The sequence below is a fragment of the Anser anser genome, assembly GCF_964211835.1.
Source record: "Anser anser genome assembly, chromosome: 3".
In the NCBI taxonomy this organism is placed as follows: Eukaryota; Metazoa; Chordata; class Aves; order Anseriformes; family Anatidae; genus Anser; species Anser anser.
Window position 1 is genome coordinate 48,949,150 of NC_139722.1, and position 18,546 is coordinate 48,967,695.

General features: G+C 39.7%; 1 protein-coding gene and 1 long non-coding RNA gene across 5 annotated transcripts in view; both read right to left on the reverse strand.

Annotated features, from left to right (window-relative positions):
- The window catches only part of BEND3 (BEN domain containing 3), a 151,161-nt gene that overhangs the window by 132,043 nt on the left and 572 nt on the right, over positions 1-18,546 (reverse strand). The gene's annotated exons all lie outside the window — the stretch shown is intronic.
- Positions 330-18,546, reverse strand: LOC310897053. Its single transcript, XR_014582019.1, has 3 exons — positions 4,984-18,546; positions 1,893-1,925; positions 330-347 (listed from the first exon to the last, which is right to left on the reverse strand). It is a non-coding gene; the product is annotated as an uncharacterized lncRNA (long non-coding RNA).

The following is an 18,546-nucleotide window of genomic DNA, read 5'->3' on the forward strand; positions in this document are numbered from 1 at the left end:
GAACGCTCCCAGACTTGTTGCTGCAGCCACACGCCAGACAGCAGCTATGGACTTTTAACCAATGGCAACTTTATAGGGCTTAACCATTTTCCAGATACTGTCACCATTACCACCTCTACCTTACCCACATTTGGTTTTGGCTTACACACCTCCAAAACCACGACATTGATTCTTCGTAGTTATTGTTCGTTATCCTTTCACATATACATCCTTTGCCTACTGCCAGCAACTTGCACCTACGCCCTGTTTGCCTACCAGTCTGTGGAGATGGTAATCCTCTTCTTGCAGGACAATAAACAGACCTAGCAGGGCAGCTGCAGATTTCCATCGTTATTTCCAAGATGTGCCTTCACAGGAACGATGATAGAAGGAATACTAAGAAAGTATTTAGGATTCACTACTCCTGTCAGAGAAGACAGCTTTCAAAAAGGAAGCAGAGCCAAAGGGCCAGTCATCCCAAATACAGCTCATGGTGGCAGTATGATTTTAAGTAATTGGTATTTCTTTCAAGAAGTCTGAAGAAAGATGTATGCAGAAACCTCATGAGGCATTATATTCCCTACCTAACAAATCCAGTGCTGCCCAGAAGCTGAAAATGAATATATATGTTATGAAGATCAGCGTGACAGAAACCTCGTTTCTTCAGGTTTTTGTTGGAGGTAACACTGTTTTCTTATCAGACACTGCAAACTGCCGTCCGAATTTCTGCTCCCCTTTGTTCCCTGTCTGTTCCAATGATGCCCTGCAGATGGCAATAGCGGATAAGATATTTCTTTCACACTTTTCTTGTCGGAGGCCTTTTAAACTCCAAGCAGGTTAAAAGATGGCTTCTATAGTGCAATTCGATGAACATGAGATAATTTATTATTTCAAATCTACAAAATTTACTCCACCTTCCTGTCACACATTTCACATCTCTTCACAGGTTTCATAAATCTTTGTTCACCAAATTCAAGGCATTTGTACTATCTAATATGAAATAAAGGGTAGCTAGTATTGTTAACTTTAATAAAATGACATTTTACACAAGAAACAAAATCTATTACCTACAAGCAAAGTTGAGGAACAATAAATCCACATAGTGGACAAAAATATTACTTTAAACTTAGGATTATGACATGGCTCCTTTGAGATACCCAGAAGCTGAATTCATCCAAACTTCAGCCTTTTATGTCTTTTATGAAGCTATTGCTATAAAACTTAAAATTCACTGTTCCCATAATCATCTGTGACTTGATTATCTCACAGGATGCAGTAGACTCATCTGAATTGGAAACATGCTTTTCTCTTTGCTCATTGCACCTTTTTTTAGCTAGACAGATGGTACAGCAGTTTCAGAGCAGAGTTAAGTAGCTGACAAACAGCTGGAAGATTTTAAGCATCCCACTTACCCCGTCTGGGAGGGTAGCCATTCTCAGCTCAGCTTATCTGAGATTTCTTCAAACAAGGTATTTAAAAAATAGCACTGAAGTGCAGTAAGTTACAGCAAAATAAATTTCAGAAAACAAAGGTAGGTGACTGGGCCTGAGGTTGGCTATCCTTAACTGGGAAACAGATCTCTTTCTGTGGCCCAGGCAAAACCAGTTGTTAAAGTATTCAAGGTGTATTTGACACCTATTCACCTCAGAAGCCTGCGAAAGGCAAACATCCTTTCCTACACTGAGCTCTGTATTAAAATGAAATCATGAAATAGAGAAGGATTGCTCCTGCCAGATGTGCACAAGGAATGCCAACAGCTGTGCTCCCATGTTAACTACATCCTGAAGCGAAGGGGTGAACAGAAAACCTAGACACGTGCCTGCATTCTTGGCTTGATACCACTCTTCGTTGCCAGTCTGTAGAACTAAACTAGTTAATGAAACCAATCTGCAGCAGCAGCTAAAGACACCTACATTATTCAAGGCCATTCATCCAGATTTTGGAATCTAGGAGAGAAAAGAATTGTTATAGCTTGTTTTCATTTCAACTAAAGGAGAAGCTGGTATAGAACCAGGGGAACCTGAGGTGCCACCAAGTTTAGAAGCTCACCTCCTACTTCCGACACCAGTGACAAGAGTGTCCATGAAGATTCAAGACACAGAAAGGGAAGCTTAACTTTTCCACAACAGCAAAGCCTCACTTAGGAACCTAAGCATCATGCACCGCAAGCGAGTGCACATTATGCTGCTTCCATCACTGAACCAGATCAGCCCAACAGAAAACAAACCCAAAATGACAAAAAAAAACCTTACTGTTTTCTTTTTCCCTGAATTAACAAATTAAACGAGTTTACAGAAAGGCCAGACAAGCAAAGCCAACGCATGGGGGAGGTAGGCCAGCACAGGCAAGAGAAGAGTGTGCTAGCTCCTTCCAGCAGCAAGAGCCCTCACACCAACCCAGCTGCTTGTGAAACCACAGTCCAAGATCTCTCCAGCCAATTTTGATTCCTTTCAAGCACTTCTTCCATTCAAGACGATTGCCTTAAGCCACTTGTTAAAGTTCTCCTAACTGCATCACTTAGCAGCCAACCAAAACAAAAAGATTTCTTGCATGCTTTAAAAACTAAACTGTTTAGTAAATCCAGAAAGATAGTTTTCAGTTACACTAATAAAACCTGTTTATCTGCAAGTAGTTTTCTCTGAACAGTTTAAAATTCAAGTATTTAAACAAGCTCACAAAATGTTACTTGTTTTCTTGCAGGTATTAAGGTTTTGATTTTGATTTTCCCCCCCCTCTACCTCAAAAAACTTTCTTCCCAAAACATGCAATAAAAATTCAAATAGCAATAATATAGCAAAAATAAGTATATAATAGGTACTAGTCCTATAGAGAACAAATGTTCATGACACTAAATTGGGAAAAGGGAAAAAAAGATTTGGTTTACTTCTGAACTCGGTGACTGTTTACAATTTCTGACAAAAGTACTCCAATATAACCAAATCTCATTTTCCACAATAGTCAATTTCATTACAGCTTTCATTTGTCCTTCAGGAAAAAGAGATTCCCATTTCTTAGGGTGTTTTTTTTTTTTTGCCCTCTTCCATTTTGCTACAGATTTTATTTTTTTCTGTAGAGGTCTTTCAAACCAAGCGATTGAGAAGCAAGAATGCAATGACTAAGGCAATAGGAATAAACTTTTCAGAGCCCAACGTACACGAACAAAGGAAAAGCTTCACAGAGCTGTAATAACTTTACCCATGACTATTGCATAGATTCAAATTACAAAGCTGCTACAATAGCCGATACAAGATTTCGGACACACTACTAAATCCTTCAGCAAATTATGAAACTAAAATTGAAGTTACTTCACTACATAATTGAAAGCCCCTATACCTAATATTTGTAAGACCCACCAGAATAGGAAAGCACTTCTTATTCTTCAGTGTCCAAACACATTTGAACAAACTAATGCTTTGTCATTTGCACACTCAAACGTCACCATCACTTCTGCATTATGTCAAAGATTTAATTAGTAAAAGCCCTCCTTCCCTATAGTTCTTCTAGCATATTACTCACATACTTCTTCAATTAAGTAAAGTCACTTTACAATCCTCTGCTTACATACCGAAGATTGTTATGAAAAATGCTAAATATTTCCTATTCTACTTGGCAAGTATACAGCCAGGCAGAAAAAAGGCTGTCAGACTGTATATGAACAATATAAACATGCAAGACAAATAAAGTTCATGAACTGGTGTCTGTAAGGGGAGCTGTTAGTCTGCTGAAATATATCTTTCCATTGTTTTCCGTTCAGTGATTAAAAGGGTATACACAGTAGTTTGCTTTTAGAAGCCGAAAACATCTTGAAACCACTGGAATGCTCTGGATGCAAACTAGAATTGTTTCATACATGTCTGACAACCTCCCCGTGATCAGCCCTCAGCACACAAACGCCACCTGCCTCCTCTTTAATCTCACTTCCGTAATGTGCCCCTATTACTTTTCCTTCTTGAAATCTGATTTCTTAGCCTTCTCCCTCTCTCATTAGGTGTTTCTCTAATAATTTACTGGTCACTCTCCTCTTCCTCACTTGCTAGAAGTCTGTCAGGGCCCTTGTCCTTTACCTAAAAAGCTACCTTGCCTCTGGCTTGGTGCATTTCATCCAAACTGCCTGGTTGTCTTCTTGTCATTATCCAGCAATCAGATGAACCTTATTTTTGCCAAAATTGACCTTCAAACTTCTTTCCTAGAAGTCCTTACCCTTCGTTTCTTACTGTTTAAAAGATTTCAGCTGTTAATTGAATGCAGTATAATTAAAAGCAAAGAAAAAAGACAACTGTCACAAAAAAAAAAAGGAAGCAATGAAACCCAGCTCCTGTTTGCTGATGAAAGTGTTAAAAAGAAGTCTGCACCGACTGCATTCGGACCACTAGCCTCAGGCAAGCAAGACCTCTGCATGGTATGTCATCATTATTTTGTGCTTTAAAAATCATCAGTGGGGCATACATACTTAAAATAGCATAGAATATTGTTACCTGGAGATTACTTTCTGCCTCAGTCTAAAAATGTGTTAGGACTATTTGTGCACAAAGAAAAAATAAGTCAATCAGGTTTCGGGTAACCTTCTTTACATATGAAATAACCAAAGACCTTTTTTAAATATATCATGATACCAATGAGCAGTTTCCATTTACTAGGCATCATGAATTTCAACGTTTTCTGTAAGTAATGTTTTATCTATTTGACATACCAAATTAGTGCTGCATCTCAACTGTAATAACTTAGTTATATTACATTTGTAACAACCAAATCAGTCTTACATCATTTGCAGTAAAAAATAAGCATTTTCCAAATTAACTGCAAGTATTGTTTGAATGGAAGACCTTATAACAACTTACAGGGAGAAAAAAAATGGAAAAAACCAGACTGTCAGAAGTAGTATCTCAGCTGCAGAACTTCATGGGTGAGTTTCAGCCACTTGTCTCCAAGGGTATCCAACCACACAAACACACAAAAACAAAACACAAAAAAAACATCCCACAAACCTTTACAAAATGCAGTTACCCATATGAATCTCAGGCAATTCAACAAGGCCAAGCAGTGTCCTGCACCTGGCTCGAGGCAATCCCCAACGTGAATATGGGCTGGGGGACAAGTAGATAGAGAGCAGCCCTGCAAAAGAAGGATGTGGGGGATGAAAAGCTTGACGTGAGCCAGCAATGCGCACTTGCAGCCCAGAAAGCCAACCGTATCCTGGGCTGCATCAGGAGGAACGCGGCCAGCAGGGAGAGGGAGGTGGCTCTCCTCTCACCTCACGTGGAGCACTGCGTTCAGCTCTGGGGCCCGCAGCTTAAGCAGGACATGGACCTGTTGGAGTGAGTCCAGAGGGCCACGAGGACTATCTGAGTGCTGGAACACCTCTCCTATGGAGACGGGCTGAGGGAGCTGGGGTTGTTCAGCCTGGAGAAGAGAAGGCTCTGGGGAGGCCTTATAGCCGTCTTCCAGTACCTAAACGGAGCCTATGGCAAAGCTGGGGAGGGACTTTTTGTCAGGGAGTGTAGTGATAGGGCTAGGGGAATGGTTTTAAACTAACAGAGGGGAGATTTAAGATTAGATGCTCAAAAGAAATTCTTCACTCAGAGGGCAGTGAGGCCCTGGCACAGGCTGCCCAGAGAAGCTGTGGGTGCCCCATCCCTGGAGGTGTTCAAGGCCAGGCTGGATGGGGCTTTGGGCAACCTGGGCTGGTGGGAGGTGTCCCTGCCCATGGCAGGGGGGTGGAGATGGATGGGCTTTAAGGCCTTCCAACCCAAACCATTCAGTGATGCTATGATTCTACCACCACACTTGTATTTTTCACAAACTTTTCTGTTTATACTCCACCTCTTGCATGCTTGGAAGCCACAGGCACAGGACAGAGCACTTTTTGTTTCGTCTCCTCAGGGAGACCTCCACATCACAGCAGTGACTGCCTAGAACAACTGAATTCATGTAACTTAAAATCTTCTCCTCAGCACATACCGAAAATGAAAAAATGAGAAAGTTGCAATTACAGAACAAGCACTTTGCTCTCTACCATTAGCTGCAGGCATTGGAATACGCTATTCTACAATATTAAGAAACCAAAAATATTATGATCTTTAAAAAAAGGTGTGAAGCAAGGGGATTTTAAAAGCGGCTGTTTTAGTGATGTCTATCCTGTAAGTTATTGTAAGAATGTTCTCATAAAAAAGGTTTGCTGGAGGCTATTGCCCCTCCTCTTTGATTCTGCACTTCAAGTAGCCTCTAAGACAATTCTTTGAAGTAATTAACACAATTAAAGGTAAAATGATGAAAGCTAACCAAAAAAATGTTTCATGACTGAACTCTTTACCTTATTTTATGAATGTATCTTTTATTGTAACTTAACACAGTACAAAATAAATCGCAGCCTGGCTGCAATAGCCACACAAGGGAAAACAATTTAGGTTTGTTACCTCTTTATATATCAGTCCCAGGCTAAATTTAAATGCATGCCAAATATGACCTAAATTTGTCACATCTTCAACAAGTAACCATACTCCAGACTAGGAAAATAAGCAGTGGTTCAGTCCCCACAGCCCATAAGTAACTGATAAGGTTACTATTTTATGATTGCATATAGTTATACACATATAAGAGAAATGGTTTAAAAGCCAGGGGAATACTTTCTGAAATAAGGATATGAAATTAACACCAAATAAATCTGTTTCTGTATTTTGACTATCTTCTACTAAGATTTCACATATTTAGTTATCAGTACCTCATTTAGTTTTACATTAAATTTCTACAATCCTCAACAACTTCCCAAAGCAACAGATATCAATAGGTCTGAATCTTCTCTTCTACAGCTAAAAGGAAGATATGTTTCTGGTGATACCTTCTAACCATCCAAGTTGTTCCCTGAAATACTGGACACAGACCAGAAATCAAAAGCAAAGCAGCAGTCTTGTTCAATGGAGCAGGATACAACAGCCCATTAGAGAATTATGCAGCAAATATTACCCTTCTCCACTGCTAACGTAGTAAAAGCTCCATAGGGAAGAGCTGAGCTCACCTGTAACTTAATTTAAAGATTTAAACCCCCCAGTAATTAATTAAAATAACCTAGATCTCTCATGAAAGAACCATTCGACATTCACAGGGGAGGGAAGAACATAGAATTATTCGCATCAATGAATGACGACATTTTGAGGTAATCTAATGCAATACTCCATTTTGAAATAAAGTTACATCAGGTATGGAAAAACAACATGCTAACCACCCCAACACTGCCACATGCCATAACCAGTCCGCAGGTTTCTGCCCTTTGTGTCTCAGTAGTAAAAATAAATCAATAAAAATTCAACGGTTTGTGAATTTGTGAAAATCATAAATATGGAACTTAGAGCTAAAAGAATACTAGCTCTCTCCCTTTCTCTCTCTAGTCCATCACGGAAAGGTTTATTTAACCCTCAGTGAAGGAAAGGATTTCCCATTCTTGATACAGAGATGTAAAAACATCTCCAAATTACTCATGATAAGGCAAGGGTTAAAAGTACGTAAAGTTTTATCATTTGCGGTCTTTAACAAAACACTTTTGGAAGCAGAAAAGTGAGAAAATTAACTTGCACATCATCACATTCCAAAGGTTGTGGTGTTTTTTTTTCCCCATTTGTTTTTTAAATGTGAAGTATACAACTACACCCTTTCAGTAATTAGCAACACTATTCACAAGTTTCACACATTTGCATTACATTCTATAGTATGTCAACATTCATTCCATGTAGGTTTCAAGTATTAATGTCCTCACCTTTTTCAATGCATTTTCTTGCTTTCCTAATAATTATATTCATAAGAACAACACATTTGTTTGTCTCCAGATTTAACACACGAAGAACAAATCTTTAGAGCATAAAGTTTTACATAACAGAGACCTTTGTTTTCAAATTCCTTTGAAAAACAGATTTAAGAACATTTTGTGAGGCCTAGTGACAGCAGGTGGTAGACATTTAAGTTATTTGTTAGTTCACACAATTTCTTTTCTTCACAATCTCAGCACAATACTTCTTCCTCTCAATAACACCGTAATGTGGTTCCTTATCTAGCACTCCATTTATCATGGCCAGAGAAAATCAGTACCTTGAAGGCTTAAATGGCAAATTTCCTAAGGCATACCAGGGAGTACGTGCTTCCCAAACTGTTTGGTAAATAAGACCTATTTACAGAGTTTCACCACATGAGAATATGAAAACAACTTTCAATATTTAATACCTACACGCATGCCAAGGCATTACGAACCAGTGGTATCACCCAGGGACAATACATGTACCCAAACTTGGTATTTCTGGCAAGTAAGTCACCTGGCAATTACAGCAGAAGAGGGATGGAGAAGGAAACATTTCTAGTTGTGAGGAACCCCCAACTTCTGGTTGCAATGCGTGTTTAGTTAGGACATAAGCTTCCTCTTAAAAAAAAGAAAGAAAAGGCTGCAGGCAGCAATCTGATCCCAAGTGATCCACAAACAAAAACTAAGCCTACGTTTCTGTTGCTATAACACAACACAGAATACTCTTTTTTCCTCTGATGTAATTTTTATAACATTATTTTGGAATTTGACTATTTTAAAACTTGGTTGCTATGACACATTATAGTCATTACATGGATTCATTTCCTACTGGCAAGATAATTCGTTTCTGTTTTATGAAGTTATATTATGGACAAAAGACACATAAAATATACTGTAAATTCTAATAGTAGAAACTTCTTTAACGTGTTCCATTCCTCGAATGAACACACATTGGAAGAAGGGCTTCCCCCGCAACTACCTTACAAGTCTCTGCATTTCCAGCTTCCTTGAGTCCTCTGAGCCTTATTTCTGAAAACAGGCTTTTCACATTATTACTCCAACTGACAGATGAAATCTGATTTCTTGCAGAGCCTGTCAACAACTCCCCGTACTATCTAAACTTACAAGTACTCAGAAAGTGGCAAAATCTTTCTGTGGACGATGGAACATGGAGTACACGCTCTCCATGGTATTTCTGGCTCCAGCAACCAGGAGTCAAGAACAGATGATGAGTTTGTTGTCCTCAAGAGATGATGATCTCTTCTTTTACATTTCAGCTTCACCTCCACAATACAGAGGCTCAGGGAAGTTGTGCTTTTTCCTGCAGGAGATTCATTTTTAATTACCGGAGTACATAATACCAGAGAGATTCACATTCAGAAATGTGCTCCTAAAAGCATGATCCAAATATGAACTTCATAATGTAGCATTAACATTACTGAAGTTCTTTTAAAATATGCACATAGCGTACCTTCATCTTCACAAGCCACATTAAATCAAAAGCAGTTGGGAATCAGAGACAGGAAAGTAACTGGGAAAAAAAATTCCCCCCGTATAATATGCATGCAAGCTACACTGATATATCATAGGTACTTCTACTTTTCTATTTTATTTTTTCAAATGTGTGAAATAAAGGTGACTTTCCACCTGTGATCACAAAGCTTTGCCTTGTTTATTTGACCTAACAAGTATTAGATTCCATTTAGCTTTTAAGAACATAAACTTTCTGCTAAGTTTGATTAAAAGCAGTCTTACCAAATTGAGTAATTAGGATGCTTCTGCTGCCTAATCATTCAGATGACAGCCAGACACAAAGCGTGTTGGCATCAACCATCAGCCTCAGATTGCCTTAATCAGGACTATGTGTTTGTAGGATGGGTCTACACAAGCACATGCTGCTAGAGACCCAGACCTACCTTCTGATTGAAGCACAGCCTTAAAAAAAAGCGCAACATACAAGATAACTCAAGGACCAGTGACAGCGTATAGATGTATTAATCCCTTGATTAAAATTTTGTGGGCTGTCCTCAACAGAGGGCTACTGAAAAAAATAGCTGTCATTTTATGAAGTTTGCAGCATCAGCGTGGAAACCTTGAAAAACATAACAAAAGTTGTTGGGGAGATTTTTTTTCTTTTGTAAGATTGCAAATTCTATAAAATGAGTGAATTTTCAGTATGCTTAATAGCAGCTATCAAACCAATCAATTCATGCTAATAGGACTGTTTTAAGTAACAAATAATTAACAGTAATTTCTACTTGATCTTGAAGAAATCTCCTTCAAAAAAAGGAAAGTATTTTTAAAGCAAATCTGAGATAGAGACTATGCATGTTTGTGGTTTTTAACTATGAAGTAAAGCTGAACCAGTAGTTCCCAGGTACTACTTCCTTGGCTGGGAAGCAGAAAAAGGGAAGAAAAAAATTCAATGTTTACTATACACTAATTCTTTTAAGAAACATAAGATTACCTCTGGACTTTTTTTTTTCCCCACAAGAAAATCCACCTGGACAGGTCCTGTTCCCCCCGAACAGGTCCTAGAGCTCCTCAGTTAATTCAGGTTTTGAGTCACATTTAAGTCCTATGCATCATTATAAGTAAAATCTAGCTAGGTCGCATCATGTTTTTGATAAAAGTTCATGTATAACGAGCCACACCAGTTTTCACATATGATCAGTTTTCCTTTCCCTAGATGAATCTTTCATGCAGCAAGAGGGGAGAGAAAAAAAAATAAGCTAAAGTGACTGTCAATGCCAGAGAATTAGCAGGGACAATTCAAGGACAGTAAAGCATATGCTATGGATTTTAAACAATTTCTTAAATATATCCGATTTTTAAATTCATCGTGTTCCTTTATAGTCTGTCAGGTTTGTCTCCAGCAGTATTTCCTTTAGGGCAAGTGCTGTAGACAGTCTGCCTACCCTGAGGGAAACTAAGAGAGCCAGAAGTGGGGTAAAGCAAAGATATTAATAATTTAAGACAATGGTCTTCCACCCCCAGGAGAAAGCAATAGCCTAAGTACAGAAACATCTAGCTCCCTAGTTTATATTTGTGCTTTGTGAACTTTATAAATCTATTCAAGAAAATACAAAGCACCGTAGAGGAGACAGTGTCATACATAGTTCTCAGCAGACTTCCGAAAACAATCCCCACAATTTGTGAGCAGGGCTTCCAATACTGTAAAGGCCTCGAAAACAAGGAGAAAAGTCCAACTGGGAGGCAGCATCAAAAATTAAAAAATAAGACATACACATACAGATCTCAGAAAGAGTAAAAGAACCAAGACAAGTAGCTTCACCCTTAAAAACAAGAAAGTCAAGGTAAGTCTTCAAAAAAAAAATCATTAGGAGAAAATTGCTTCCAGTGACTTAAATATGAATTTTGCTTACTCTATGACATCACTTCTCATTTGTGCTTTACACAGAGGAATATTTGGTAATGGTCTTCTGGCTTACAGAGAGAATTACCTTGAAACTATTCCCACCTACTCCGTACTCTTTTCCTGCGTAGAACAAACACTGACATAACATCCATTCACTAGCACATTACACTTACTATTCAATATTCACATATGTTAGAAATCAATTATACTTGAAAGCAGAAAAGAACAGATGTGAACTTCAATAATTACCTTTATTTGAAAAAGATGCTGAGGCTACTGTGTGCGTGCAGTAGAACCAAGCGTGCTGTAGGTGTGCTCAGCAACAGTCAGCCTACTCCGATTTCTGATATACTTCTCCCCCCTTTTTTTTTTAGTACTACTTGCAACCAAAAGAATCTGTTTTATTACTTATACTGTCTTTTCTTCAAGACTGACTACTATGTGGGTTTGCTTGTTATACGTTGTTTCTTTTTCACACACTTGAAACCCAAGGAAATACCAAGGTTTTTCCATTAAGCAGAATGATTAGTATGAATTGCTACCTAATAAATCAGTACAAGGCTGACAGCACTCCCATAGAAACACATATTCCCTATTAAAAAATAGAAGTTATCAGTATCAGGGCAGGTTATTAGCTTTCATTGTAAATAACTCTATCAGAGCATCCCAAGCAGCAACATCACCTACTGATTATGTTTCTTTTACCAAAACCAACCTACGTGGTGAAATAACACATGCCTCATAAGCACAGAAACACGGATTCAATATAAATATTTAAACAAGAACCACTGTAAAAAAATACTATTCAAAACATTAGAGAATTTAAATTTGCAGCCTAGCTTTTACACATCCATGCTGCGGGCTTGCTCTCAATTATGTTTCGCTTGTGGAAGCAAAATATTCAGCAAAACCGGGTATCGTACCACACAATCAAACATCCTTTGCATCCTTAAACATACTCTTCCACACAACTCTTACCAGGAAATGACAAGAACTCAACAACTCATCACCATTACAGCTGAAAACTAGCTGTAATGAGAACTAGCATCAGTTCAGCCTTTCCCAACATTTCTGGCAAACCCATGATCATGAGGGTTTTACTTCTTGAACTCTGGTTTACTAATACAATGTCAAAAGAAAAAAACAATGTGCATCTTAGAGGGTGAAGCACCATACTTGAGTCAACACTTGTTTCCTGCTTTGGGATATCTTCATAACTATACCACAGCTTGCCCACTACAGAGGTGGCCTCTACAACTTAACACTGTCACACTGGTCTTGCTAAGAATACTATTATACGTATGTTAAATTTTGTAAGCCTAGGGTCCCAAATGTTTATCATATATATACACACACACGATTGGACAACGTCCTTTGAGAATGAGACTTTCACTGCCAAACCCAAAAATATTAACTTCTGGGGTGGGGTGTTTTAAGGCCCCTTAAAAGTCAACTGTGAAGCTCAAGCACGAGTGTACAAGTTCTGATGCAACTCTTACCTTCCTGAGTCTACTGACAGCTCTTCAAAAGAGCACAAATAACTCATGGGCATGAATGAGCATTTGTGTGTATGAATGCAATGCTGCTGGTGGAGAAAACTAATAAGAAACATACATTGGTAAAACATGCTGAAGAGAAACAAAAAAACAGAATTCAGGAGAAAGACCGAACAACACGTCTATCTAGTCATCCCACTTGACCTTACTACAGCGTAAGGGATGAGCATGACATACAGAAATGCATCTCCTCTCCCCTTTAATTATACAATACTAAACGAGTAGCTAAAAATCCATACTGAAGTCCACAGCTACAGTGAAAAACAGAAGGAATTAGATATAGAAGGTAGCTTCCGTCTGTATATGAACCCAAAACTGGCTTAGTTTCCTCCATGTCTTCTCACATGCCAAAGTTAAGTTTGCCACGATAGCTCTTTGAGAGTTAATTCAGCCAAAATACAAAATAAACTGATTTTTGCTGTCCAAGATTTTTCTTTGACTGCGAGTATGGTAACAGAAATACCTAGGGAGGACCAACCTTTAGAAGACACGTAACATGATGAAGTTTTTTGAAGTTACTAAAGTCTACCAAAACAGACTGAAAGATATTCACAAACATTAACGTAGCCAGGAAAGGCCAGCCTTTCCTGGAAGAGAGAACCTTCTTGATGGGGCAAGTCAAAGCAAGAATTTCACTTCAGTCCATCAGCTGGAGCTCTCCTGCGAGCATCCCTGCTTCCATCAGCTATGTAGTATGCTTCAAAAAAATTCTTCCCAGGGTCAGGTTAACCTTGTTATCATCACCAGTACTACAGTAATCTGGCAATTAGCACCAGCCTTATAGAGCAGGAATGTAGCCCTGTGTTTCTGACATCCAGATTTTCCACACAGGTGTGCTGCATGTTAGTTGTAGAGGACAGCGCTTCCAAACCTTCCAGTCCAACAGGCTGCTGCAGTAAACGCAGGAAATTACACACCTGCTGCCTCGCAACTAACATCTAACGGCACTCTGACCAGAGCTATAAAAAAAAGAAAAATCACATCTCTATGCCACAAAGATATTTTTTTCTATAGAGGTTACAAAGGCTGGGGAAAAAAAAAATATATATATATATATACACACACACACACATATACACACACCCACTTTTGTGAATGCAAACTTGTTTTAACTTCTGACCCAGCCACAGAAGGAGAGGGATGTCATTCATCAGGGACCTTCAGAGATTCAGCACTTCAGTGAAACCTAGAAGACTGCAGAAAGTTTTGGCCTTTGAAGGCCATGGGCAGAAGCCCTAAGATGACCAGACCCTCAGCTGTTCATGAACATAGCCAGCAGGTAAATACGCAAAGTTCACTGGCTAGCCACTGCCAAACACATGGACACACTCATTTCTCTAGCCCAGAAAATGAAAATAAACTAACATTTGAAAGAAGTTGCTAAAAAGCTCTTCAGTCAATCACAACACATACAAGTATAAAAAAGAAAGGATACTTTTAAGATCACAGCAAAACACAACTTGGCCACAATTCCACCCACACAGGGCTAGGACAAAGCCCCAGCCCTGTGCTTGCAGTCAGTCATCCACGCAGAAGGACAAACACACACCACTTCTGCATTACAAGATAGGTGCTACTAAACTAAGCCATTTCAAGCAGACAAAACTATCAGGAATCCAACATTATCAGACAATTTAACCCCAAATCACCCACCCTGCAAACTGCTCTGGATTGCACATTATGCTCAGTGCTTAAAACGGCCACAGATCTACATGGGGCACACTGCGAGAGAACAAAACCCACTCCATCAATTTGTTTTATTATTACTGTTTCTGTAATAATCCAGGAAAACTGAAACTACATCTAGATACGGATTTCTCACCAACAAACAATTCTGACAAAACTGAAATACAACCATTCCTCCCACATGCTAATGACAGAACGACTAATGCTAAACGGCACCCCATAACAATTTTACGTGCATGAAGTGTTCCATTTCATTTACTGGTATTGTAAAAGTGATGCACTGGCCATAACGTTTACTGTTTACAATCTGTAGCAAGCTATACCTTTCTCAAGGGATATTAAATAATCAAGAAAATGTTATCACACTATGTATTTGAGAAAAGTAGATTGCTGTGCCAATTACAGATTCTTTCCTATATTAAAAATGATGTACGTCAGCCTAGAAGGGAGGGCGAAAGAGAGAAGACTGAAGATTTATTTCCTTCCCATCTGAAAAGAAGGTCACATGTTTATTCACTAAAAAAAAAAAAAAAAAACTCCTTTACTACAACAAAGCCTAAAGAGTAAAAAAAAATTATATATTAGTTCTGAGTAGCTGCTGCAAACACTTCATTATAGGGAAAGAAAAATGAAAGCTCTGACGAACCGTCCGGTGATTCGCAGGACTACAAAGAAAGATCCAGCGGTAGTCAGAATGCAATTCCGCTTCCGCAGCATCCATTAGAGGTGAATATTTTAATGACAGCATTTGTTTAAAGCGTTCTTTATTAATATTGTTTATACACCGTTTTCCACTGAAAGATCACAGTGATCAATGAGGGCTATAATAAATTAAGTGTAGCACCTCCGGAAAGCAGATGCTGTATTATACGTTTCACAGATAAGTACATGCAAGCATGAAAAATTAAGTGACTTGCCCCGGTCAGAGTGCCAGAAGCACAGCTGTGAATATAATCCAGATACCCTAACTCCCAATGATCTGTTAACCACTAAACGTTAGCCTTTCTGAAATGGATTTTTTCCCCCTCACATTTCACCTTCTCTCTAAGAAGGCTGGCAAAGCCAGTGCTGAGGATGTTCACTTCACGTGGCCGACTCAAGAAACCAAAAGCCTAAGGGGGAAGACAACCCACAGCTGACCTTACCACGTGGTTTACAGAATTCCAAAATCCCTTGCTGTAGGGGTCAGTTACCCGCCTCTACCCCCAGCAACTGCACAGTCAGCAATAGCTCGCAGATTTAAAGCCGCTGGCCAGGCGCGGGCTGGGTAGGAGCTATCGGGGTCGCTCACCATCCCCGAGGAACACCTGCTGCAGTCCTGATTCATGGCAGGCGCTTAAACCCACGAGCTGCCACTGCCGCATCCAAACGAGGGGAAGAAACGGATGGGATCATCCCAGAAATGTATCCTGCCCCAACAGCTGCTCCTCCGCACGCCGTGCCTCACGCCGACCGTTATCTTTCAGTTGCCTTCCTGAAGGCTCTCAGGACTGGCTACGCGCTGCAACAGCCCGGTCACCCAAAACACAGCAAAAGGTTAGAAAATGCTCACCGGCACTCCTCGTACACTACAGGCTTTCAGTGTGGTAGCGGAGATGTCCTACGTTGCCTCAGTTCTGGGTCTATGCTGAGCAAAGCCAAGTTTTTTCTACCAATGCTTAGGAAACCCGTGAGGAAGACTTCAAGGAGTAATGAAGCATTTACACAGCAATGGAGGACAGAAACAAAGGAAGGAGCACTGAGGACAAAATGCTCATGGTCAAAGAAAATGAATATAGCTCAGAAATGACAGCAAGTAATCATGATTCGATTGTCACTACTTATAATGTATAACTTCCAAAATAAACGACTAGAAACTTGAGAAACACCATGTGCAATCAATCAGTTTTACAGCACAGTTTTCACACAAAAATCTCTTCAAGTGTTTGAGTACTTAATAGATGTATACAACATTCACAGTCCGAAAGATTAGAGTTGAATAACGTATCCATCACTCAAAAGCTTTTCAAAAGTCACCAAAGAACATATTTTAGATACCCATATCTTTAAACATTTGCCTAGAACACATAATAAGAAACCTATATTGGTTTATAAACACAGGTTAAAAAAAATCAAAACCTGTTTTCTAAATAGCTATGCTAAGGCAGAGAATAGATCTCAGACCCATAACTGACATGGATTACATTTATAGTCAAGCATACGACAGCCACATTTCAAAAACATATTAAGTAATAACACAGTCAAAATTCACGTTATTGCAAAACCGTGCCATAAAACAAGGTAACGTACAATTTGAACATTGCTACAAGCGCAGTAAAATTTTACAGCAGGAAGTTAGCTCTTCTTATAATATAGAGGTCGAGACCATTGTAAATGCACATACAAAGCCTTTGGAAGTATTAGTGAAGTAAGAGCACTCGTAACAGATACACAACTTTCAGCTTTTATGTAAGTAAATACTGAATATTGTTTCCATCATGATGAATCAGGTTACTACTGTGCACTGAAATATATATGAATCCCCCCCCCGCCAAAAAAAAAAAATGAATGGAGTCAATGCAGCTGGCCCTGTGCATAATTATAATCCTAATGGTGTTTCACAAGCCACAGGCTTAGTAAGTGTTAAGCCCAATGCAGCCCATGAGCACCACTCCAAAAAAAAAAAAATAAAAAACCACAATGAAGCATCACAGCTCTTTCCTGAAATACCCATCCACACCCCAAAATCCTGTTTTTAGCTTAATTCACAAGTAAGCCAGTAACTACTGTGCCTTGAACAGACTTTCAGGCTAGCACCAAAGTCCAGCTTTAACACTGGGGGACTCTCTGATACTCCCATGATTGTAATGGAAACTTAAGAACCTAAACACGTTGTGTTTGGGTGCTCCTGCTAACCGCATTCCATCAACCAACCCTAAAAATGCATCCAAAGGTGGAAAAGGAGATGGGAAAAGGCAGAAAAGGAGCACTTGTTCCTCGCTCTTACAAAAGAGAAAACTTTCCTATGCTCATCGTAATACTGCAATCTGTAGTTATAAGTGATTCCAAAAAATCCAAATAACATCCCCTCCAGCAGCATTTTCTGAAGTTGGCTATTTTACACTTCCATTAACAAGTTGATTTGTTTCTCCCAGAGAAGTCTACTTCAAGGCAATATCTACGTCAAACCGCCCAATTAAAAGAATTTGTGTTTAAAAAGCTATATTTGTCCCCTATACTTCATTCAGCTCAAGAAAAACAGATTTACAGAGGCAGAGCTTGAAAAACAAATCTGATTTTCAATATCGTTACACCATAACTGTAGCATTGCCAAGGACCACTACACAGCTATACTTTCTTATTCTTAAAAAAAGAAAAAAAGCACAACATTTGTTCTGAACAAATGCTAAGTTTTGTTTTACACCTGTTCAAAAACACTGTGCATGTTAAGCTTGGGTTCTACTAACTGTTTTCAGCTATAACAAGCACGGTTCTAGGCACACAATAAAAAAGACAAAAAAAAAAAACACAACCCAATGCATTTGGGAAAATCATACTTTAAAAAAATCGTTAAGCCCCTGGCGCTTTATTGTTAAGAAGTGCTGCCAGTCGCTTTGTGCTTCGCAGGCAACGACAGCGCTGCCTAACCCCCCAACTTGTGCTTACTGGCAGGCACGCAAGTCTGCCACCAGCTTGCTTTAGAGACAGCAGGGTAGACAAGCAGCTCAGCACCCTCAACCACGAACAAAAATCTCACAGCTCCCAGCTGGATAGCCCAAAACAGGCGAATGCTTTTAGTGACAAAAACCACGGTTCCGAGCGGCGTCACTCCAAGCTTTTAAGTTGATTAGTTTCTTCGGCTTTTCCACTGGCTTCCTCACAATACAAGTACGAAAATTAGTATATATATAGAGAGAGAGGGGTAAAGGGGAGTAAAGGGTAAAGGGCCAGCGCTGCTTTTTGCATTACCGAGGGTTTCTCCGCACCTCAGGGGATTCAGCCTGCAGCTGGCCTTACACCGAGGCAGCTCGGGGCAGGCGAGGCCAACCCAAGACCTGTTGCGGCGAGGAACCGGCGGTACCGGGGCGCCCCGTGTCGCCCCCCGGCTCCCTTCACCCCCAGCCCCGCTCCCCTCGGTCCCCCCCGACCCCTGATTTGAGCCCCCCCGGGGAGGCGCAGCCCCC